Here is a 22,989-nt window from a genome sequence, read left to right on the forward strand (position 1 = left end):
TTGAGTCGAATTTAGACATCAAATCACTTATTCATAAGCATTTTGGTCACGTGATGAGTGTCATCAGCGGCCGGTTACTAATTCATCTGTTTTGATGAACTGAGCAAGTTCTTCCTCTTTGCTTATTCATATTCTCCACCTTGGACAATGGCAGACCTCTTCAAACTCCATAACAGGTAATCCCCCATCGTCAAAAGTCACGTCTCAGGTGTTTCATGGGAGAATGTCAGCTGAAACGCGATCGCGCCTCTGAATTTTCCCTCCTTTTTGTTTACTTTGACAGCCCCAAAGAAGCACTTACAGGACTTGTGACGGCTTTGCAGCTTCTCTTTTCCTCCATGATGCATGTGCCCCGTTGAATCATGCAATAGGGGATTAGATGACTTGTAATGTTCATTATAACAGGAGTCATTAATATCAACGGGATTTGGTGACTAATCCCGAAACTCAAGTGGGACAAAGACAAAATTCTACCCGTTTTTTTTTCTGTTTATTTCTGCCATTACTATGCACCCAATGTACACCCTTCATCATTTATTTTATCGAATTGAATATTCAAATAAACTCACGGGTAAAAAAACATAAATCTACGCTGTGCTCTTATTGTGGTTAAACAATTTATACCATTTTTAGTGTTTATTCGAAAAAAATGGAATGCTTTGAAAATAAACTTGTTACAAAACCGAATGTCATGAGAATAAATTCCCACTACTGAAAATAATATATATATTTCAGGAAAATCAAATGATGATGTCAAAAAAAATTGTAAAATTAGCATATATTTTTCCTTTGTACATGACAACATTATAAGACAAAAAATAGACAAGTTTGTATGTAACAAGAGAATTCACTCAATAAAATGTTCTTATGACGTCACTTTATATTATATTATATTATATTATATTATATTATATTATATTATATTATTATCAATATTGAAAGAAGTAAGTTTGATAATTATTGTTTAGTATTTTTCACACACTTCAAAAATTAAGTTCCACCCTTAAGCAGAAAAATCATCCAATATTCCCAGAATCTAATTGTCTCTTTTTTTTTTTGTTTCATTGGTAATAATTAAGTGCAAAACTAATGCTATGAGAAAACAAATGTGATATCGTGATATTGTTATTGTGCTGTTGTTAAAGTGTTATATAAATCAGTATAGTATTGTATATTGATATTGTGGTTGATAAAAACAGCCTTTGAAAAGTCAGTTTACGTGAGAACGTTTTGACACTAAAATCCGATTTCCCCCAAGAATAAACTAAAATATGAAGAGGAAAAAAAGACGAGAGCATTTTTTTCGGGAGAATACAAATGTAAATACATCTCAAAAAAATCAATTGCTTAGAAGGGCAGCCCAGTGGAAGGTGGTTAGCTCACTGTCTCGAAGTGATTCCAGGTTTGATTCCAGCCTTCCTGTGTGGAGTTTGCAACCATTCGAGTTACGACGTTACGGTACATACGAACAGTTTTGCGGGTACAGTATGTAGAAAAATGTTCGGACAGAGATACTGTAAATTACATTTTGTATTGCGCTCCTTTTTCCGCCCGAGGACATTTGCCATTGGTTGCGTACTGTGCTTCACGCACACACACAGACACGTCAAGGTATTGAGGGCTGTATGTTTACGTGACAGACACCAAAGATGACCAATCAGCGCCCTGCTATACTGAAGTGTTACCAACAAGTTCAGACCCCGATCCGCCGAGCTCGCTTACAATTGGCTGCGTAGAGTATGTGGGCGGGACGGAAATTCCTCTTCCGAGGTTACCCTCTGAGTAGGAGGCGCCGCGCTTGCTAACAATTGGCTGTTTAGAGTATATGGGCGGGCCCGTAATCCCTCTTCCCAGTTGACGCGCCAGGAGCAAGCGATCCAAGGATATATGTCGTCGTACTACAGTAGGTGGGAATTTATTTCACGACTGTGATAGCGTCTGTGTTTGATACTTCCCCTTTCAGCGTTTGACTTAGACATACAGTAGTCAAAGTCAAAAGTCAAAGTCAGCTTTATTGTCAAATATGCTAATATGCATGACATACAGCACAGATGAAATTAATGTCCTCTCGGACCCAGCGTGCAAGACATGCAAGACACTTATAACGTGGCTAAAAAAGACATACAATTGACAACAGACAATACATGTAATTTCTGTATGTAAAGTGAGGTAGTGTCGTATGGAAAGTGAGGCAGTGACGTATGTAAAGTGAGGTAGTGACATATGTAAAGTGAGGAAGTGACGTATATAAAGTGACGTAATGTAGTAATGCAAAAACGAACAACAAGAAAGGGTTGAAGTGAGGTCTTGCAGAAAAAAATGAGAAAGAAGAAAAAATAGAGTTCAGGGTGAACTGTACATTCCATCCAATATATAGCACTGAAGCAATTTACGAACAAATTAACCTTACGAACGACGACTTGGAACGTATCTCGTTCGTATGGTAGGGAGCGTCTGTAAAGCCTTGTAAAAAAGGGTAAAAAGTCCAGCGTGAGTACTTTTATCACCTCCACGTGTGAGTTGATCCAATTGCGGCCTCTGTCCAATGTGTCTACATGACTGGCAGTACGCTTTAATAATAAATGAGACTTGAGGAAGAAACAAAAGCTTGTTTTCTCTCCCCCCATGTCAATAGAATGCGTTGATGCAAGGGGAATGCCCAAACCCTCGTCCATTGTTATCCTGGCACCTCCTGCCTGCGGTTCACACACCGAAGAGACTCGAGACGAAAGAAAGCACCGCAACAAAAAGCAGCCTTGGCCCTTCTCGTCATGTGAGCGCCCCTGAAATGACTTGACTGCAATGATGAACACCTTCAATGAACCATGGGGTGCAGGTGATCTTCGTCTTCTGTAAGTATTAGGCATGTTAAGCAGTGACAAATCATGTGGAACCTGAAAAAGCAGAAGTACTCCGATGACAGCTATCTTACGCTTTGTGGCACCAAAATACCACAATGATGTCATTTTGAGTACAAATCCAAGTCGTATTAGATTCCCGTCGCAAAAATGAATAAATAAATAAATAAAATTAATATTCAAAACTTTGGTCTCGTGATATAATATGATGTTCCAGAAGCCTCAAAATAAATAGGGACGACTGAATATATGTATATATATACAGTACCGTCAAACCTCAGTTTTCAAGCCATAATCTGTTCCAGAAACCTGTTTGAAAACCACAAAAGAATCACATTATAATCATTGTAATGAAAGTCAGCTTTTTTAAACTCATTCACTGCCGGACATATTCAAAATTGTGTCCACTCCAGTGTCAAGGTTTTTGACATCATCACTCAAATTCCAGGACTCACAGAATATTGAGTTTTAGGACTACAGAAAAATTCAATGCAGCATAAGGATCCTCAGACTCTCTTCTTTCCTCTGAAAAAAAGTCCATTACATTTATATAGGTCTAAAGTTATATGAGCTTGAAATGAGGGTTGCAGTCCAAAATGTACAATGCTATACATACATATTGGTTTATATAGCGCTTTAACAACAGCTAAAGCTGTAACAAAGCGCAAACATGGAAGAAAGGGAAATGCTTCCCCCTTGTGGAAAAGAAAAAAAACATTGCCAGAGGGCTGACCAGCGCATTAATAGCAGTTCAGCAAGACAAACAAAAACCGAACAAATTCAGAAATGGCGCCCGACGTAATATTTTCAATTCCCGAAAAACATTCGGGAATGGCAGTGAATGAGTTTATATTGTGATGATAAATACAAACACGCCTGCTCACAATGGAACTACACGAGGATAATGAGTTGATCACAATGAAACGCTACACAAGGAAGCGTATAAGAAAGCGGAGGGGAGTCGAGAATCGATTTTCGGTTTTTAACCGAGGTATAAAAAAACAGTTTTTTTTGGTCAAAAACTGATTTTCTGTTCTCTACCGAGATATAAAAAAAAACAGAAAAAAAATTGGTGGAAAAGCTTGGAACTGATACGAATTGGTTTTCAGCATTTTTGGCCACAGCATTCCTCAAGGAGGAGACTTTGCTGAGCGGTTGCGCCTTTTCGGCAGCATGAATATGCCAGTACTGTTTTTGAACGGGAGGAATGTCGCTGCCATTCGACTGTCATCGCTGGACACCACGGGGGCCATTGTGCTTTTTTTGCACCTGTAATGTGCAGCATCTTCACAGCCTCGCTTTGTTCAGCGGAAGGTCGGTGCTGTTGGACAGTCTGCAGCTGGATGGATACATGGCTTGAGGAGCCCGCGATAAGAAGGAAAGAATATGCCAATGGAATTGAAGCAGATTTATGAGGGACAGGAGATGTGAGGCAATCTCTTTTCGTCAATGGATGCTACAGCTGCGTGTTTGCTTTCAACATTTAGCTTGTAGTCGACGTGCACATTCCACCGTAATGTCCTTCATCCACTGGTGAAGAGACACTTTGATCCTCTCCTCTTTCATCTGAAACTGCTTTATATAACAAAGATGGTACAGAAAATGCTTGAGAATGGATGTCTCTGTGTCTTTGTGTTGTCATATTATTTATTGAGTTTTTGTTGTTGTTGTTTTGACTTCAAGATGGCGTCGCGGGAGTGGCTGCCTATCCAGCAGCTCCTGTATTTTGCTTTTCTACTTTCATTTCTTTCATAATTTTGCTGCTGTGAAATGTAAATTTCTCCACTGCGAGACTAATAAAGGCAAATCCAATCCAATCCAAAACCCGTCTTCACTTATCTGATCCACTAAATTATGATAGCAATCTTAATATCTGACGAACATAAACAAAGCCCCCAAAACAGCAGCTCCCTGGTGGAGGTAATGAGTCAATGTGCAATGTTGAAGTGGAGCTCCTAGCCTGAGAAGAAGTCCACGGCGGTGTTGCGTATCCCGCAGGTGTCTGCCTCTGGCTTGCGGGGCCATGTATGCGATTTAGTTGCGGGTTTAGAGTTGCGCTCCTGTTCATGAGGGAATTTTGCCTTGTTGAGAAAGAAACGCTGAAACTGATCCCCTTTGCCTTTTTTTTCCATCTCTCTTCTTCATCTCAGGAAGATTGGATGCAATATTTTTCTGGTTGACGTTTCTGGTGTATTGCCATACATTTTGATGCCTTTTTATGAAGGGGAGGGTGAATGGTGTTCGAGGACCTTTTGCAAAAACGGCTGACAGAGCAGAATACCAGGAAGTAGCATATAAATAAATGCCCAGACAACAAAATGTCAAGAGAGATAAAAAGGCTGATTATAAGCCGTCGTAACGACTTTCTATTACCTTGCTTTTGTCGTACTTTATTCCGATGCTAAAATGCTACTGAAACACATGCTATACACTTTTTATTTCTTTTAGTAACAAAATCTGATCAAAACAAATCCAAGGTCGCTAGTGCTCCAGGTGACTAAATTTTAACCTCAGCTCCCGAAGGTTACCATTTATTTATTTATCTATTTTACCATTTATTTTATTGTTTTATTTATCACTTCAAGATGGTGCCGTGAGAGTTTCTGCTTTTCCAGCAGCTCCTGTATTTCTTTTTTCTACTTCTTTCTTTCCTTGTCTCTTCCTTTCATAACCTTGCTGCTGTGTTACTGCCGGGTAGAGTGAACGCTGGCGCGAATGGTTGCCGCTGCTCACCCGCACAAAAAAAAGTTCTTATTCCGTGACTGGAAAGTGTACTTGAGAGTTTTGAAAGGCGCTTAGAAATTAAATGTATTATTATTATTATTATTATCCATCCATCCATCCATTTTCCGTACCGCTTATTCCTCATTAGGGTCACGGAGGGGGGGGGGGTGCTGGAGCCTATATCAGCTGTCTTCGGGCACGAGGCGGGGGACACCCTGAATTGGTTGCCAGCCAATCGCGGGGCACACAAAGACGTACAACAGTCACTCTCCCACTCACACCTAAGGACAAGTTAGAGTGTTCAATCTGCCTGCCATGCATGTTTTTGGAATGTGGGAGTAATGATTTATTATTATTATTATTTTTTTTTTTATAAGTTAAAATGTTCATCACTTTTCCTCCTTCACAACAGTGTCCAATTTTTTTTACGTTGTCAAACTATCAGGCATTACGTACAAGTAACATTATTTTCATTCATTTAATGCTTAGGTGTGAATGGCTACTCAAACAAGCCGTGGGGTTGGTGCAGGATGGCCAATTTACATAAATATGCCGCTGAATAGACGTGAAGGGTGGTTGGGTGTCATATGTTGGCTATTGTTTGTAGTTGGCACTTTGTGAGGACACCAGAGAAGTTTAAAAAGGCAAAAAAAAAAAAAAAAAAAAAAAAAAAACACGGTATGTCAGTGGCAGGCCGTGGATTTCATCGCTAGGCCTTCAGTAGTGCTATGTCAATAAATCCAGACTGAAAAAAGTGGTGTGATTTACTACTAGTCCACTAGATACTACCATTAGCAAGGAAATAACTGACCAACCTTTTAAATGATGTCCATTTTTCTTGAAAAGTCCGTCTTGAAAATGGCTTTAACAGTAAATCTCCAACCAAATCAATTTCTTCTCCTCCTTCAGCCATTTTGGGTTGATAAAAATGCTATTAAATCAACATAATATATTTGCTTATGCAGCTCGCTACCGATACAGTGCGCTAGCTCTGGCTAGCTTGATCTTGCGGCAAGTGATGTTATGATTGACTGGTGACTAGCCAATCATAGTTTGCGAAAACTGACGTTACCCCAGGCCTCACGTCACCAACTTGAAATCTGATTGGTTAAAGCAACAGACATTAATTAAAGCAACAGTGTCATTGACACCACATTTAAAGCGACAAGGGCCGCAGAACTGATTGTGAAGGCGTACAGGTAGATTTCTGACCTTGGTAACGAATGATGGCTGAAATGTGATTGGTTAAATGCTTAAATACGAAAACACACATCTGGAAGCAGCGTCGCAGGGGGAACGTAATGAAAGGAATCTTAAAGGACAACCGACATCACTTTTTTGTTTTTTTAACTGACACCAGAAAAACGTTTTATAGCATCTAAAATACCCAAAACATGCAGTATGATATTTTTTGTCAAATGCAAAACACCAATAAAAATGACGTAAAGTGTCCAAATTCTGCAAAAAAATGAGCTGCGAATTGGGCATTTTCAGAAAGTCCCGCCCCCATTTCGTGACATCACGCCAAGACGTCTTGCATTGCTTGTGAATCAAAACAATGGCTTCAGATTCGGAGAATATGCTTTCTTGTTACACATCCAGTTATGAATATGATTGAAATAGTCCTGATGAGCAAAGCATACATGTTTGCAATCGATGAAAGAATTTATTCCGTGTCATTTTGAGGCAAACGGGCGGGGGGGGGGGGGTGTCTCACCCAAAAAGAGGCAGAAAAATGGCGACCAGCTCCGGTGAGGAATGAATCAGCCCGTTTCCACAGGCTGATAAATTATTTCCATGGAGTTTGCCTCCCTCTGCTGGCGGCTTTTGGGTGTAAGACATGGTTAAAAAAAAACAGTACAGCAAAATACATTTACGTGATGGAAAGACGCTACAATGCGTCTTTTTTTTACGGTGAGGAGGCGGACCTTTTCTGACGTCACGTACAGACTCGTCACCAACTCAAAAACAAGACTTCCTGAATGTTCAGCGCTAGTCTTAAAACATAAAATATAGCTATATGCGGTGGAATCTTATTAAAATACGCACAGTAGAAGTCATTTGAAGCCATTTTACAAATTATGGACAGAACTTCGGTTGTCGAGACGTCGGTTGTCCTTTAAAGACAATTACAAATTATTTAATAAAAATTCACTGACACAATATAATTAACATCAGTCCGTGATTCCGATATTTGTAGGCCTGCAGAGAAGGCTTTGCGGGCTTTGAAGGTCCGCCGCTGCCGTATCTGTAGGTAGAGTTTGCTGCTGGCTAGTTGCGACTATAAACAGCAAATGTTTAGGTGGGAAGGCTCCACAAACTTTTTTCCCTGTTTTTCAGCTAGTAAAAAGGCTGTTTTGTGACTGATTAGATTTGACTGCTGAAAGTCAGCTCTGAGTATGGTGCGATATCCTGGAAAAAAATATCAAAATGCTCTAAAGCAGGGGTGTCAAAGTCATTTTTTGCTGCGGGCCACATTGTAGGTATGGTTTCCTCCCGAGGGCCGTTATGAATTTGGGGAAGCCATTAGAATGTTTAATCCGATCCACATCTTACATATAGAGCACACAACAAATGAATGAATAACTAGTTATCAAATCTGAAGTCAAGAATAATGACTGTTATTGTGGTTTATATCCAAAAATATGAAATTTTGGTTAAGAATTTAGCAAGCATCATGAAATTTCATACGTTTGATTTGCTTTCGCGGGCCGAAAAAATTTATGTGGCAGGCCGGATTTGGCCCGCGGGCCTTGACTTTGACACCTGTGCTCTAAAGAGTGTGGCAACATTGTTGGGGTAGTGAGAGATGGAGTAATGATGGGTAAATCCCCACTCAAGGCTCATCTACCAAATGTATGGCTTCCATGATTTGGTTGGTCACAAATATGTGACAGAACAATAACTGCATCTATTTGGGAGTGGCTTTTTTTTCCTTCAACATTATCACGCCAAACTTTTGAAGACATGGATTATATATTCCCCAGAGTGACAGGTTTATGTGAATATGAGGCGTTCATCCCCTTCAAAGCAAAGAGTTCTCTCGGGTGCGAGTACAACAGTTGTCGCCTGCGGGCATGTGTGGGGCCACTGACACATTGTTTGACTGTGAGCTGGTTGCTAAGGACTCGCTGATGTTTGAACTTGAGAGGGTGCTTGGGCATGAACACCTGCATTTGTATCACCCCCCCCCCTCCCCACCCAAGCTTTAGGAAAAAGACCTGGATATCTTTCACTCGGTGGCACTTGGAGAAGAAAAGAGTCGCGAGTTAGAGAAAGGAAAGTATCCGAGAGACATCCCCCAGGTTGTCAAGTCGTGGGTCAGAGGTGAAAGGTCAGTGGGGAGGGTAGGTGGTATGTCAGGTGTTAAGTGGAGAAGACAAATCGCCAAAGACTTTTTAAATGTGCTTACCTGCATCCAGCTGGAAACACCCTCAAAGCAGTTATTTATTTATTTATTTATTTATTTATTCATTTATTTATTTATTCATTTATTGAGTTATTTATTCATTCATTTATTTGTTTATTTGTTCGTTTATTTATTTATTCATTTATTATTCTTATTCTTATTATAGTAATAATAATAATAATAATTATTATTATTATTAATTATTAATAAAAAATATTATTATATCGGTACACAAACAGAAGGGCGTGTGTTATTTATATATTTATTTATTTATGTATTTATGTATCTATCTATTTATTGAGTTTATTCATTCATTCATTTGTTTATGTGTTTGTTTATTTATTTATTCATTTATTATTCTTATTCTTATTGCAATTATAATTATAATTGTAATTGTAATTATAATTATAATTATAATGTGGATTGTAATGTCAAATTTCAATTCTGATTGTTCTGACAGTTACCAAATGCGCAGATGATACATACTCTGCTCCATCACACAGTCGCGCACATGCGCAGTCGATTCCAAATACAAAGGAAAATCAATGAAAAAAAAAACATCAACGTGGGATGTCACAGCAAACAAATGCAATTTGACCGCCGATGAGCCAACACAATGCGATCGCAGATGATTTAATTGAAAAATACATTATTTGCTCTCTGTCTTGTATTTAAGGTTATGCTCGCGTTCACAACAATGAATAGAGGGGAGAACATGTGATCAAGCTTTATGCTCAATCATAGAAACGTTTGTTAGGCAAGACAATTCACTATGCCCTGAACACAAAGAGACGATGCACACGTTAGATCAGATGCAATTCGACTCCCAAACCAGTCGGTTCAGCTTCTTTTGGAGCTTCATTAAAACACTTTTGACAGCCAGCGGATCGGCAAACAATTTCTTGTGCTGTGCGTTAAAACCCTCGGGCACCGCATTGTCCGCCACAATACAGACACGGTGAACACAACAAAGCATTTGGTAACACCTCGATCAAGCCAAATGCAATTATCAACTCACAAATAGCCAGCGGTGGGCCGTCAGGGCCTTCTCTGCTGGTCTTAAAATATCTGAATCACAGACTGATGTTAATTATATTTTGTCCATAAATTCTTATGAAATAATTCCAAATTGTATTTCAACTTCCTGTCATTGCTTTTGTTTCCTATGTTGTGCTGCTTCCAGATGTGTTTTTTTCATATTCGAGCCTGTAACCAATAACATTTCAGCAACATTTTTGTTACCAGGGTCCTACCTGGACGCCTTCAAAATCAGTTCTGAAGGCCCTGTCGCAATAAATGAGGTGTTGATGACTGTGTTGCTTTAACTAATGTATGTTGCTTTTAACCAATCAGATTTTGAGTTGGTGACAGACAGGGCCTTCTCGCAGGCTATATCACCAGCCACTCGTGACAAGAGCATACTGGCCAGAGCTAGCACATTGTATCGGTAGCGAGCTGCATAAGCAAATACATTGTTGTGTTGATTTAATAGCAGTTTTGTCAACCCACAATGGCTGAAGGAGGAGAAGAAATGGATTTGGTTGCAGATTTATTGCTAAAGCCATTTTCAAGACAGGCTTTTCAAGAAAAAAAATGCGCATCATTAAAAATGGTCTGATATGATTCATGATCCTGTTGTTCTATCTTCTCTGCTGTGTCAAAGATTGACTTGTGATCCCATATTGCGAATCCACACATTCGCGGTAAAAACTCGACAAAATGACAGTATTTCTTTCTTCACAACTTATTTCCTGGCTAACGGGACCCTTTGGTAAATCACACCAAACTTTTTTATTTACAGTCGCAGCTTGGACGTAGCACTACTGAAGGCCCAGGGGTGAAATTCATGACCCGCCACTGCAAATAGCGTCTTCTAAACTGCGGCTGAACCATTCATCAAATTCAAATTGACATCGCAAAGTTCCAGTCGCCAAATATGATCGGGTAATATTCAATCAAACAAACATAATGAATGTAATTTGGTTCGGTTCTTCCTGTAAGAATTCTTACCAATGATTCAGATTTTTGCAGTATTGAATCTTCTGATGGTCAAATTAATACTGTGTAAAATCTTGAAGCGAATCGAAAAATCTATCAGCTTCAATTGTGCATTGGGAATCGATTCGGGTCGGTCTCCTGTGAATCGGATCAAATGTGACCGGGCTCCTTTGGCTCCTTATCTGAAGTCAACAGTCTCAAACTTGGGTCTTGAACTGGACAGTGACTTTAAACTTGACCGACAAATTGGTGTTGTTGCTAAATCTAGCTTCTTTCATTTTTGGCATCTGGCTAAAATAAAACCCCATGAGCACCTTGGAGCCGTAATTCATGCCTTTGTCACATCTCGGCAACATTACTGTAATGCGCATTAACTTTGGAGTCAGTCAATCCTCCATGAGGTGTCTCCAGCTCGCCCAGAATGCTGCTGCTCCCCTCTTGAATGGTACTCGTAAGATGGAGCGCATACAGTAACTCCTATTCTGGCATCCAATCACTGGCTCTGTATCCATTTTAGAGTTCTTTTCAAGATCTTATTATTTGTCTTCAAATCTTTAAATGGCCTCATCCACCTCTATACACCTTCCCGACGCCTCAGATCTGCTGACCAGACATTATTTGATGTGCCAAAACCTAATTGGAGTCTTAAAGGGTCTGTTCCTTTGCTGGTCCCACTCTCTGGAATGACACAAAACTGAACATTCGGCCTCAAAACTCACTTGTACTCTTTGGCAATTGACTCAGCATGATTCCGACTTGATCGTGGTTTCACTCCTTGGTGCTTTCTACTATCTTTGTGACTGCTTTATTCCTGTATATGATAGTTGTCCATGTTAAGCGCTTTGTTCCTGTTTTTTTGTGAGCCTTGCAGGTGCGTTCAGGGTCAACTGTTTCAGTTGGAATGCCACGTTCAATGAAAGGTTGGTAAACAGTCCGATCTGTAGTTAAGATCCAAAAGCGTGGAGAACAGGGGTGGAGGGGCGGAGTCCTCATTTTCTACATGGACCCCTCTCTCGCTATTGTTCACATGATTGTGGGTGCGCTCTTTAAGTTCTTCCAAGCAGGAAATGTTTAAACATAGCTAATTAGTGAATATTCCCCGCAGGATGTGTCTCTGGTACTCCTTCTTTGAGGCTGATCTGACAGGAGTCGTGCCCTCTGGGGGTCCCACTGGTCAATTATGGGGGCCAGTCGTGGCGGGATGTTTTTTGGGAGGGAGGGAGGGGGGGGAAGAGCTCAATCCTGAGCTTGGCCTTCACCACTTTGGACTGACTTTGACTTTGAAATCAGCGTGAGGCCTGTCTGTCTTTACTGGGGAATTTGAACCTCTCTCTCTCTCTCTCTCTCTCTCTCTCTCTCTCTCTCTCTCTCTCTCTCTCTCTCTCTCTCTCTCTCTCTCTGTCTGTCTGTCTGTCTGTCTGTCTCTGTCTGTCTATGTCTCTATCGGTCTGTCTCTCGATGTTTCTCTCACTGTCTCTCTCTCTGTCTGTCTATGCCTCTGTCTGTCTCTCTGTCAATCTCTCTCTGTCTCTCTCTCCATGTCTATCTCTCTCTCTCTCTCTCTCTCTCTCTCTCTCTCTCTCTCTCTCTCTCTCTCTGTCTCTTTCTCTCTGTCTGTCTCTTTCTCTCTGTCTGTCTATCTGCCTACCTGTCTGTCTCTGTCTCCCTCTCTCTTTCTGTCTGTCTGTCTCTCTCTCTGTCTCTGCATGTGTCTCTGTCGCTCTGTCTGTCTTTCTCTGCCTCTCTCGCTCGCTCTCTCACTCTCTCTGTCTGTCTGCCTACCTATCTGTCTCTGTCTCCCTTTCTCGCTGTCTCTTTCTCTGCCTGTCTCTCTCTCTCACTCTGTCTCTCTCAGTCTCTCTGCCTGTCTCTCCCTTTCTCTCTCTCTCTCCCTGTTTATCTCTCTGTCTCTCTCTTTCTGTCTGCCTGCTCTCTCTCTCTCTCTCTCTCTCTCTCTCTCTCTCTCTCTCTCTCTCTCTCTCTCTCTCTCTCTCTCTCTCCCTCTCTCTCTCTCTCTATCTCTCTCTATGCCTCTGTCTGTATCTCTGTCTCTCTCTTTCTGTCTGCCTGCTTCTCTCTCTCTCTCTCTCTCTCTCTCTCTCTCTCTCTCTCTCTCTCTCTCTCTCTCTCTCTCTCTCTCTCTCTCTATCCCCCCTCTCTCTCTCTCTTTCACACACACACACACACACACACACACACACACACACACACACACACACACACACACACACACACACACACACATCAACTGAGATTGCTCGAATCTTGAAACTGCTGGGTTGAAAGTAACGCACATTTGGGGAAACATCAATGGGCTGAGCCAATGGTGGATTATTCGTACCCGGATCAAGATTTTGATCTATCAAGAAGTAAAAAAACCAAAACAAAACAACAAAAAAGATACATACTGACAAGTTCAGACGGCCAGAAATGGGGACCAGCTTTCGCTCTTCAGACCGGCTCATATCCAATCTCCAATGCAATCTGCTGGGTCAAAATAATTAACCCAACCTTGGGTTAAAAATAAAAATCTTTTGAAAATGCCCAGCTAGTCAGCCAATGAGTTATCCAAACAGGTACTTTGATACATGACTTATAAACATTGATGTGGGACTTGATCTTCAAATTTTCACTTCAAATTTTAGAAAATGTAGACTTTATAATAATATCTCAACACTTGAATTTCTCACATTGTGAGTGATCGAATTTTCTGATATGCAAACAAATGACAGGGTGTATATTATCACATTTGGTTTGTTTTGTGTATGTGTGTACATACAAATAAAATGCAATCACCTCTATGTTATAGTTCACATGAATAAAATAGGACTTTTGTTCTGTGGTGTAACCACTTTTAATTTGTCCTTGTGGAGGAAAAAAAAGTGTGCCTCAAATGATCAAAAATGTAAAGACAAACACAAATCAGACATGTGTCACCTTTTTCCCTTCTCCTTAACCAATTATCATTAATAAGAGCCGTTTTTTGGGGGGAAAGTCAAGAAGGCAAAACACTCGCCGCGGCTCGTCGCTGCCGAAATTAACTTGTCATTGGAGCGTCTGCCTAAATCCTGCACGCTTACACAGGCAGAGTTCAGAGTGCTGTGTACCGTTCAATTACAATTTAACAGATGGCTCTCTATTAGTCGGTGTCCATTTCAGGGTTGGAGGTGGGGGGGTCATGACCCACCCCTCTCGAAGTCAAGCAGGTGCTTATGTTTGACCCCTCCTCCCAGTCCTTTTTCACCGACAAAATAAAACGTACAACCAAACGGACAGATTAGAGCGATACAAAACACACCTGGATAGCAGCATGGACAAATCATGTGAGCTTTATCCATCGCACACACACACACACACACACATACACACGTGCACGCCAGCCTGGGTGGAAATCCAATCTGACAGTCAACATGTCAAATAAATATATCCTCCCCACCCCGTCGGCCCATTTTTTTTTTGTTTTGAAGATATTAAAGTAATTTCTATAATTGTTCCAAACAAGTCCACTTTTCCTAATTCCCATCTGTGTCCTTGACAAGGAGGTCAACGATCAGGAGGAGCCCTCCTCGACTATTCTCGGCTCGCGGCAGCTGGCCGGCACGCCGACGAGAGACAGCGCAGGCCCGAGAAACAGAGGAACAACCGGAAGAGGAGACCAGGCAAGTCTCTAAAAAGACACAGATAGAATTGATTGAATTCCTTTATTTGGCCCCTCCCTGCCAAACCCTGGTCATGTACTTTCACTTTCGAATGATGGCCATTGATGCTTGGCTGCTCAATCACACTGATGTCTCGCATCCTTCTTTCTTTTTATAATAATAATAATAATAATAAATAATAATAATAATAATAATAATTAATAATTAGCATATTTGACAATAAATCTGACTTTGACTTTGATAATAATACTAATAAATTTAATCTACAAGTGCCCAAGGACACTTTACAATTAAAAGAACAATAAAAGCATAAGTTTTCCCCACTTTTGTTTTCATTTATTGTCACATTCTTCACCACACGGCACACCATCAAACAAAAAGAGAATGTGGATTTTTTTCTCTAATACAATGTATTTGTTCTTTCTGTCACTATAAGTTGATGGCATAGAGCAGGAGTGCTCAATACATTGATCGCGATCGACCAGTCGATCTCCAATGTACTATTGCTAGAACACATGACAACGTTATGTAACGTTGTCTTGAACTGATGTTATACAAATAAAGTTACGTTGTTTCGAAAAAACTGGACGTCAGCCTATCAGCCAACCCTTCACTTGATTGACACCGGACAACCAATCAGATGACATTTAATTATTCGATACACTGCGTACCAGCCATCCCTTCACTTGATTGAAACACTGGACAACCAATTAGATGACGTTTTATTATTAGTCACACTGCGTGCTCAAACAACGCATCTGAATGTTGCAAAGTTAACATTAATTTAGTTGTTAGTTACATCCTAATTTTTCGCTCGTTTTTTTCCCTCTTAAATGTAAAATAGGGTATAAAATGAGTGGGGGAGCTGGACCAAGTAAGAAGAAAACAATTTATCACTTTCATACGGAATGGGAGGAGGATTTTTTTTTTCAAAGTTAGTTTGTCTCGTCTGCCAGTTATCAGAGTGGACTCAGGTAATGAAAAAAAAATGTACAGAAGGATATTATGTTGTGTAACATGCAGTTACAGTGATCCTCGCTACTTCGCGGTTCACTTATCGCGGCTTCAGGGCATCGCTGATTTTTTTTTTTCAGGGGATTTTTTTTAATGGAATGCAAATGTGCAAACAAAGTAAAAGAAACAACACTGCAAACAAAGCAGAATAAAATCAAGCACACTGGCGTGGAGCATTCTGCTTCTAGAAATCGGGCCATGTCGGTTTATAAAAATATTCTTGCAAAAAAAAGGGAGTGCCAACAACTACCGATAACAATGTTCTTCTCTCGGAAAAAGACTCCTTCAGTAGAGAAAGACGCAACAGCGCAGCGGAGTCAGGACGAATAGGCTCAGCAGCAAATATTGTTTTACAACACCATTCGTGAAACGATTAAAAAATAGGTTTTATTTTTTTGTTTCATTCTGCAGTATGGACAGTTTTGCATTGTGTTAAAAAAAAAAGCTGACTACATTGTACTTCGCGGATTTCACCTATCGTGGGCTATTTTTGGAACATATCTCCCGCAATAAACGAGGGTTCACTGTATACATCAACATAAGTTGCAAGAATCATCAAATTTATTTCTTAATAAATATGAGTAGCTCATTTTGATGTGGTCATTTCAAAAGTAGCTTTTGAAAAAGTTTGAAAAAGCACCCATGACGTAGAGCACAGCTCTCAAAGTCAAGGCCCAGGGGCCAAATCTGGCCCGCCATATCATTTTATTTGGCCCGCAAAAGAAAATCAAACTTGTGAACTTTCATAAGGCACTCTAACTCTAGGACAATTGAACTGACGGCCATGAATTTCTACTTGTAGAAAATAAAGGAGAGTAAGTTTCTTCCCAAATTTGCTACAAGTTAATACCTCATTCTTCCAATATCTCGTCATGTGGCATTTTTCGGCTGTCAACACAAGATTGCATTACAATTACTCCAGGTGTACAAGTGAGTGCCAATTACTTTGCTCTGCATTTTTATCATTATATGTTACTAAATATCTATAAAAATGGTTTCCTATGTTTGCATTGTGTTGTATAAATTCTTCATGTATGGTTTTATTAATAAAACTAATAGAAATGTGGGATGAGATTTTATTTACGATCAATATAAATATTGTAAAAAAGTTATGTATTTCTGCATTTCTTAAAGGACAACCGACGTTTCCAGACAAGTTGTGTCCATAATTTGTAAAATGGCTTCAAATGACTTCTACTGAGTGTATTTTACAAAAATTCCACCGCATATAGCTATATTTTACGTTTTAAGACTCGCGCTGAATATTCCGGAAGTCTTGTTTTTGAGTTGGTGACGAGTCCGTACGTGACGTCACTGAAGGAACGCCCCTGACCGAAAAAAGGACACATTGTAGCAGTCCTTCCATCACGTCAATGCATTTCGCTGTGCTTGTTTGGTCTGAAAACGTCATGTTGCACCAAAAAGAGCCAGAAGAGGGCGAACAAGCTCCATATAAGGAATTTATCAGCCTGTGGAAACGGGCTGATTAATTCCTCACAGGAGCTCGGTCGCCATTTTCTGCCTCTTTTTTGGTGAGACATTTCCCCCCAATGTTGCCTCAAAATGACACGGAATAAATTCTTTAATCGATTGCCAACATGTATGCTTTTCTCTTCAGAACTATTTGAATCATATTCATAACTGAATGTGTAACAAGAAAGCATATTCTCCGAATCTGAAACCATTGTTTTGATTCTCCAGCAATGCAAGATGTCCTGGTGTGACGTCACAAACTGGGGGCGGGACTTTCTGAAAATGCCCAATTCGCAGCTCAATTTTTTTGCAGATTTCGGACACTTTAAGTCATTTTTATTGGTGTTTTGCATTTGAATAAAAATATCATACTGCGTGTTTTGGGTATTTTAGATGCTATAAAACGTTTTTCTGTTGTCAGGAAACAAAAAAGTGATGTCGGTTGTCCTTTAATTGATACGCCTTCTTTAGTAGTGAATAAAATGATTCATCATGAAATGTAATTTTCAGATTATGGTAACAAAAGGGTTAAATGTTTCTTTCTCGCTCTCACACACACGCGCGCGCGCACACACACACACACACACACACACACACACACACACACACACACACACACACACACACACACACACACACACACGCGCACACACACACAAACACAAACATGTGCAGTATGGATGTTTGGGTTATCTCGGTCGACTTTTTACCACAAACATTTCTCTCCAAAGGTTTCCTGAATGGAAATCAAACAAATAGCATTTACAACAACAATAAAAGGTAAAATAAAAATGGTAGTCTGCTGTGTTTCAGGCCCTCTCAGTGCGAGCGTAAGGTGTGAGAAGATAAAGTGTATAAATAAAATGTTTATAGAAGTGGAAACATTCTCCATGCATGCTTACACTGGTTCAAATGAGGGCCCTTAAAACAACACGGGGCGGCTGTTTAGGACGAAGTAAAGCAGACAGAGTGACAAAGCACTCAAGGGCTAACGCGAGACACAACACGCGAGGCGCTCCGCGTCCGTGTCGCCGCCTCTTGGCCACCGGAGCCAATCTGGTTCTTATCTTGTGCAAAGTCAAATGTAACCAAACATGTGGAACACGTGTTAGATCCCAAAAAGCTGCTTGAAAAATAAGCAGGCGCTGCACTGTCGACATCCGTCACTCCAAAGGGAATTCCTAGAAAAATAACTCTTTACTTGATTCCTTCACTCCAACAAGCCGAGAAATTAACATTAAAGTTGTTTGAAATCATCATGTAAGATTTTGACAAAGTAGCAAATGAAACTGTTATGACATTGTTATTTTGAGGAACATAATTTATTTTACACAATGGTCATCCCACCTGCATCACCATGAAAGAAATATACAGATACAAATACAGAAAATACAGCTATTTTTTTGCTCCATATCAAAATGTCCTGTGCATTGATCTGATTGCATGTTGACACAATTGTGTAGATACCTGTCTCTTTGTCCTAAAATAAAACTATTATGTATATAATTCCTTTTGGCAGACTCAAGATCACAATTATATTTATTATTTTTCTTCCCAGAAATAGTTTTTAAAGTCCAAACTTAAAACAAATAATGTGTAGTGGGGGCACTGTATTATGTCACAATTTTTTTTTGCATTATATTTTGAGACTATATTTATTAATCCAGGCCAAGACCCTCCCATTTATGCCCTTTTACTCATACATTATATTAATTATTATTATTATTATTATTATTATTATTATTATTATTATTATGAGTAGTAAATTATTAATTATTATTATTATTAGTAGTAGTAGTAGTAGTAAGAGGAGTAGATTTTAAAAACCACAAAACATCTTCAGAATGTTGCCCATCAATATGTATTTGTATTATTATTAGTCATTATAATATTGATATTATTATCATTAGTAGTAGGAATAGTATTATTATTATTATTATTAGTATAGTAGTATTGTTATTATTATTAGTATTATTGTTATTAGCAGCAGTAGTAGTAGTAGTAGTAGTAGTAGTAGTAGTAGTAGTAGTAGTAGGACTAGATTTGAAAAACCAACCAATAGTAAGGATGCCATCTTTAGAATGTTGCCCATCAATATGTATTTGTATTATTATTAGTCATTATAATATTGATATTATTATCATTAGTAGTAGGAATAGTAGTAGTAGTAGTAGTAGTAGTCGTAGTAGTAGTAGCGGTGATGGTAGTAATAGTAGTAGGACTAGATTTGAAAAACCAAGACATAGTAAGGATGTCATATTTAGAATGTTGCCCATCAATATGTATTATGTATTATTATTATAATATTATTATTAGTAGTAGAAATAGTAGTTTATTATTATTATTATTATTATTATTATTATTATTATTATTATTATTATTATTATTATTATTATTATAGTAGTAGTAGTAGTAGTAGTAGTAGTAGTAGTATTGGTAGTAGATTTTAAAAACCACAATACATAGTAAGGATTTGATCTTTAGAATATTGCCCCTCAATATATATTTATTGATGATGATGATTATTATTATTATTCATAATAATAATCTGAATATTAATAATCAGATTAATATTACTATTAATAGTAGTAGAACTAGTAGCATATATTATTATTATTATTATTATTATTAGTAGTAGTAGTAGTAGTAGTAGTCATAGATGTTAAAAATCACAACACAGAGTAAGGTTGTCATATTTGGAATGTTGCCCATCAATATGTATTATATTGTGTTGTATTACATTTCCCATGAAAATATTGAATCCATGAATAATTTTAAAACATTGTCTTGTGGTCAATATGGCTATTTTGCAAACAAAATGATGATTACCACATACCCTAACCTCCAATGTCAATATTTATGTACATTTTCACCCGCCCCCAAAACAAAACAAAAAAGTAAATAAATAAACAAGTAACTGTGAATGTTTTAGGAAAAGTTTGTGACAAGTTGTCAGCATAAACATACAAAATATCCACAATTGTCAATGAAAGGATAACAGGTTGACTTTCATAACACTTTGACGTTTATATACATAAAGATGTATTGTGTTACACACACGCACACGCACACACACACACACACACACACACACTGGAAGCTGTTACAAAATGCACGTCCTCACATGCAAACATGCATCTTTCCGTCGCTCTCGACTCTCGGAGGCCTGGTAGCTGTTAAACAAGCAAAATATCAGCGCAGCTGCAGTCGGCTTTGATACGCCGTGAGGTTGGATGATGCTTATTTGATCATTTCATTAGAACATTTTCTAGAGGTGTCAAAGAGGTCCCCTATGTGTGTGCGGCCGCTATTAGGCTCAATTATAGCCGCGAGAAGCCAGCAGAACTGAGCTGGCTCTGTGCGTCACTTACAAAATGGCCTTAAAGAGCCACTGAGAGAGACACAGAAATTGCCATTCATAACACTTAATGGCTTATGAATTAAGTTCCATCGCCCCCCCCCCCCCCCCAATCAGTTGTAATCACTTGTCGGAGACAAGAAAATGGAAAATGGGGGGGGGGGATGACTGATGGAACAATGGAAGGATACAAACAATTACAAAGGCAGACTCTAGCATGGAACAGGCACTTCATTGTTTAAAATTAGAGGATGTGAAGCACGAATCCAACTGCAAAAAAGCTTGTGAAAAGGACCTTGACAACAAAAACATAATCATAATAATGCTATGTTCAAGGACAACCGACATCACATTTTTGTTTCCTAACTGACACCAGAAAAACGTTTTATAGCATCTAAAATACCCAAAACACGCAGTATGATATTTTTATTCAAATGCAAAACACTAATAAAAAATAAAAATGACTTAAAGTGTCAAAAATCTGCAAAAAATTGAGCTGCGAATTGGGCATTTTCAGTAAGTCCCGCCCCCAGTTCGTGACTTTACGCCAAGACGTCTTGCATTGCTGGAGAATCAAAACAATGGCTTTAGATTCGGAGAATATTCTTTCTTGTTACACATTCAGTTATGAATATGATTCAAATAGTTCTGAAGAGGAAAGCATACATGTTTGCAATCGATTAAATAATTTATTCCGTGCCATTTTGAGGCAACATCGGGGGGAAATGTACCACCCAAAAAGAGGCAGAAAATGGCGACCGACCTCCTGTGAGGAATTAATCAGCCCGTTTCCACAGGCTGATAAATTCCTTATATAGAGCTTGGTCGCCCTCTTCTGGCTCTTCTTGGTGCAACACAACGTTTTCAGACCAAACATGCACAGCAAAATGCATTGATGTGATGGAAGGACTGCTACAATGTGTCATTTTTTTCAGTCAGGGGCGTTCCTTCAGTGACGTAGGGTGAGGACTCGTCACCAACTCAAAAACAAGACTTCCGGAATATTCAGCGCGAGTCTTAAAACGTAAAATATAGCTATATGCGGTGGAATCTTTGTAAAATACGCTCAGTAGAAGTCATTTGAAGACATTTTACAAATTAGGGACGCAACTTGTCCGGGGACGTTGGTTGTCCTTTAAATTGCAATTATTGGTATATTATTTTTCAAAATTGTTCAGTGCTTTTTGTCACATGGTGGGTTTATCTGTTTTTTTTTTAAGTGATTAAAATAATAGAAATGACATTATTTTTCTCTGATTGGTATAAAGTTCAGAAAAAATATCTGCAAAATTAACTTGTGACTTTGGCCGGGATAGAGACACTCCTATTTTCCATTCAGTCCCTTTTTAATCCTTGTGTGGTGGTTCTCCTCCATCCTGCAAAAAAAAAAAAAAACACACACACAAAAGCTCCACCAAAAAGTATAAACGTTTTGGATGTTCGTTGATCTATTAGGAAATTTTCTTAAAATTATTAATAATAATAATAATAATAATCATCATCATCATCATCATCATAGTCATAGTAGTAATAATAATAATAATAATAATACATTCCATTTCTTAGCGCCTTTCAAAACTCTTAAGGACACTTTAGAGTCATGGGATAATTGTTTTTCTGTGAGTGAGCAGAACATTTTTTATCTATTATAAAATGAATTATATACAGTAAAGTCTCGTTATATCGATATTCAAGGGAGTCCGAAAAAATATCGATATAACCGGGACTATCGATATATCCGACCCTGTTTGCATGTAATTTTCTCCGTGCGTGCATAGAAATAGTATCGATATAACCGGGACTATCGATATATCCGATATCGATATAACGAGACTTTACTGTATATTTTAATATATTTTGGAACATTATAGTCAGGTCCTTTTTTTAGGCTTTTCCCCCTGACCCAAACACTCTCAGAAACAATCACCTTCATTGACAACGGAAAATTATTTCTGAATTTTCTAATTTATGATCATTTTTTTTCATTGACAGATGTGAACAGCAATACTTATTAATTATTTTCTTTGACGCCTTCCTTCAAAAGGAAAAAAAAATGTACACATCTGCATCATATTGTATATTCATTCCATAAACCCTGTTAAATATTTTCCCAGGGAGTGGTGAACTGTAAGCGGTCAAATCCATATTTTGGGGGTCCAATCAGATTTCAGCTTCGACAGGATGACATGTTCAGGTAATCTGCCCAAGGCCTTCATAATCTCTACCCGCAAACATACATGCGCGTTATCATGTCACGTCACTTACGGGGACCACCCTTCACAAATGACTTACAGTTCCCCCAAAAAATCATGGATGCACACGGTGACTTTGTCATCTTATACACACTTTTAAATATACTATAAGACTTTATGAAGTCATGTTTGGACCGTAATGAGGACTAAATTTCAATATGAATAAATGCATTTAAATACTTCACACGATCCTTACCAGTTACACCTGTTTAATGGGGACGTCACACTAACTGTATTACGAATC

General features: G+C 38.8%; 1 long non-coding RNA gene across 1 annotated transcript; it reads left to right on the forward strand.

Moving 5' to 3' along the window:
- The first annotated feature begins 1,850 nt into the window (after positions 1 to 1,850).
- Positions 1,851 to 22,722, forward strand: LOC148901259 (uncharacterized). Its single transcript, XR_016117816.1, has 4 exons — positions 1,851 to 1,903; positions 2,636 to 2,852; positions 14,529 to 14,652; positions 22,612 to 22,722. It is a non-coding gene; the product is annotated as an uncharacterized LOC148901259 (long non-coding RNA).
- Positions 22,723 to 22,989: the final 267 nt, after the last annotated feature.

Source organism: Hippocampus bargibanti, linkage group LG02 (genome assembly GCF_051943395.1).
Source record: "Hippocampus bargibanti isolate YZ-2025 linkage group LG02, ASM5194339v1, whole genome shotgun sequence".
In the NCBI taxonomy this organism is placed as follows: Eukaryota; Metazoa; Chordata; class Actinopteri; order Syngnathiformes; family Syngnathidae; genus Hippocampus; species Hippocampus bargibanti.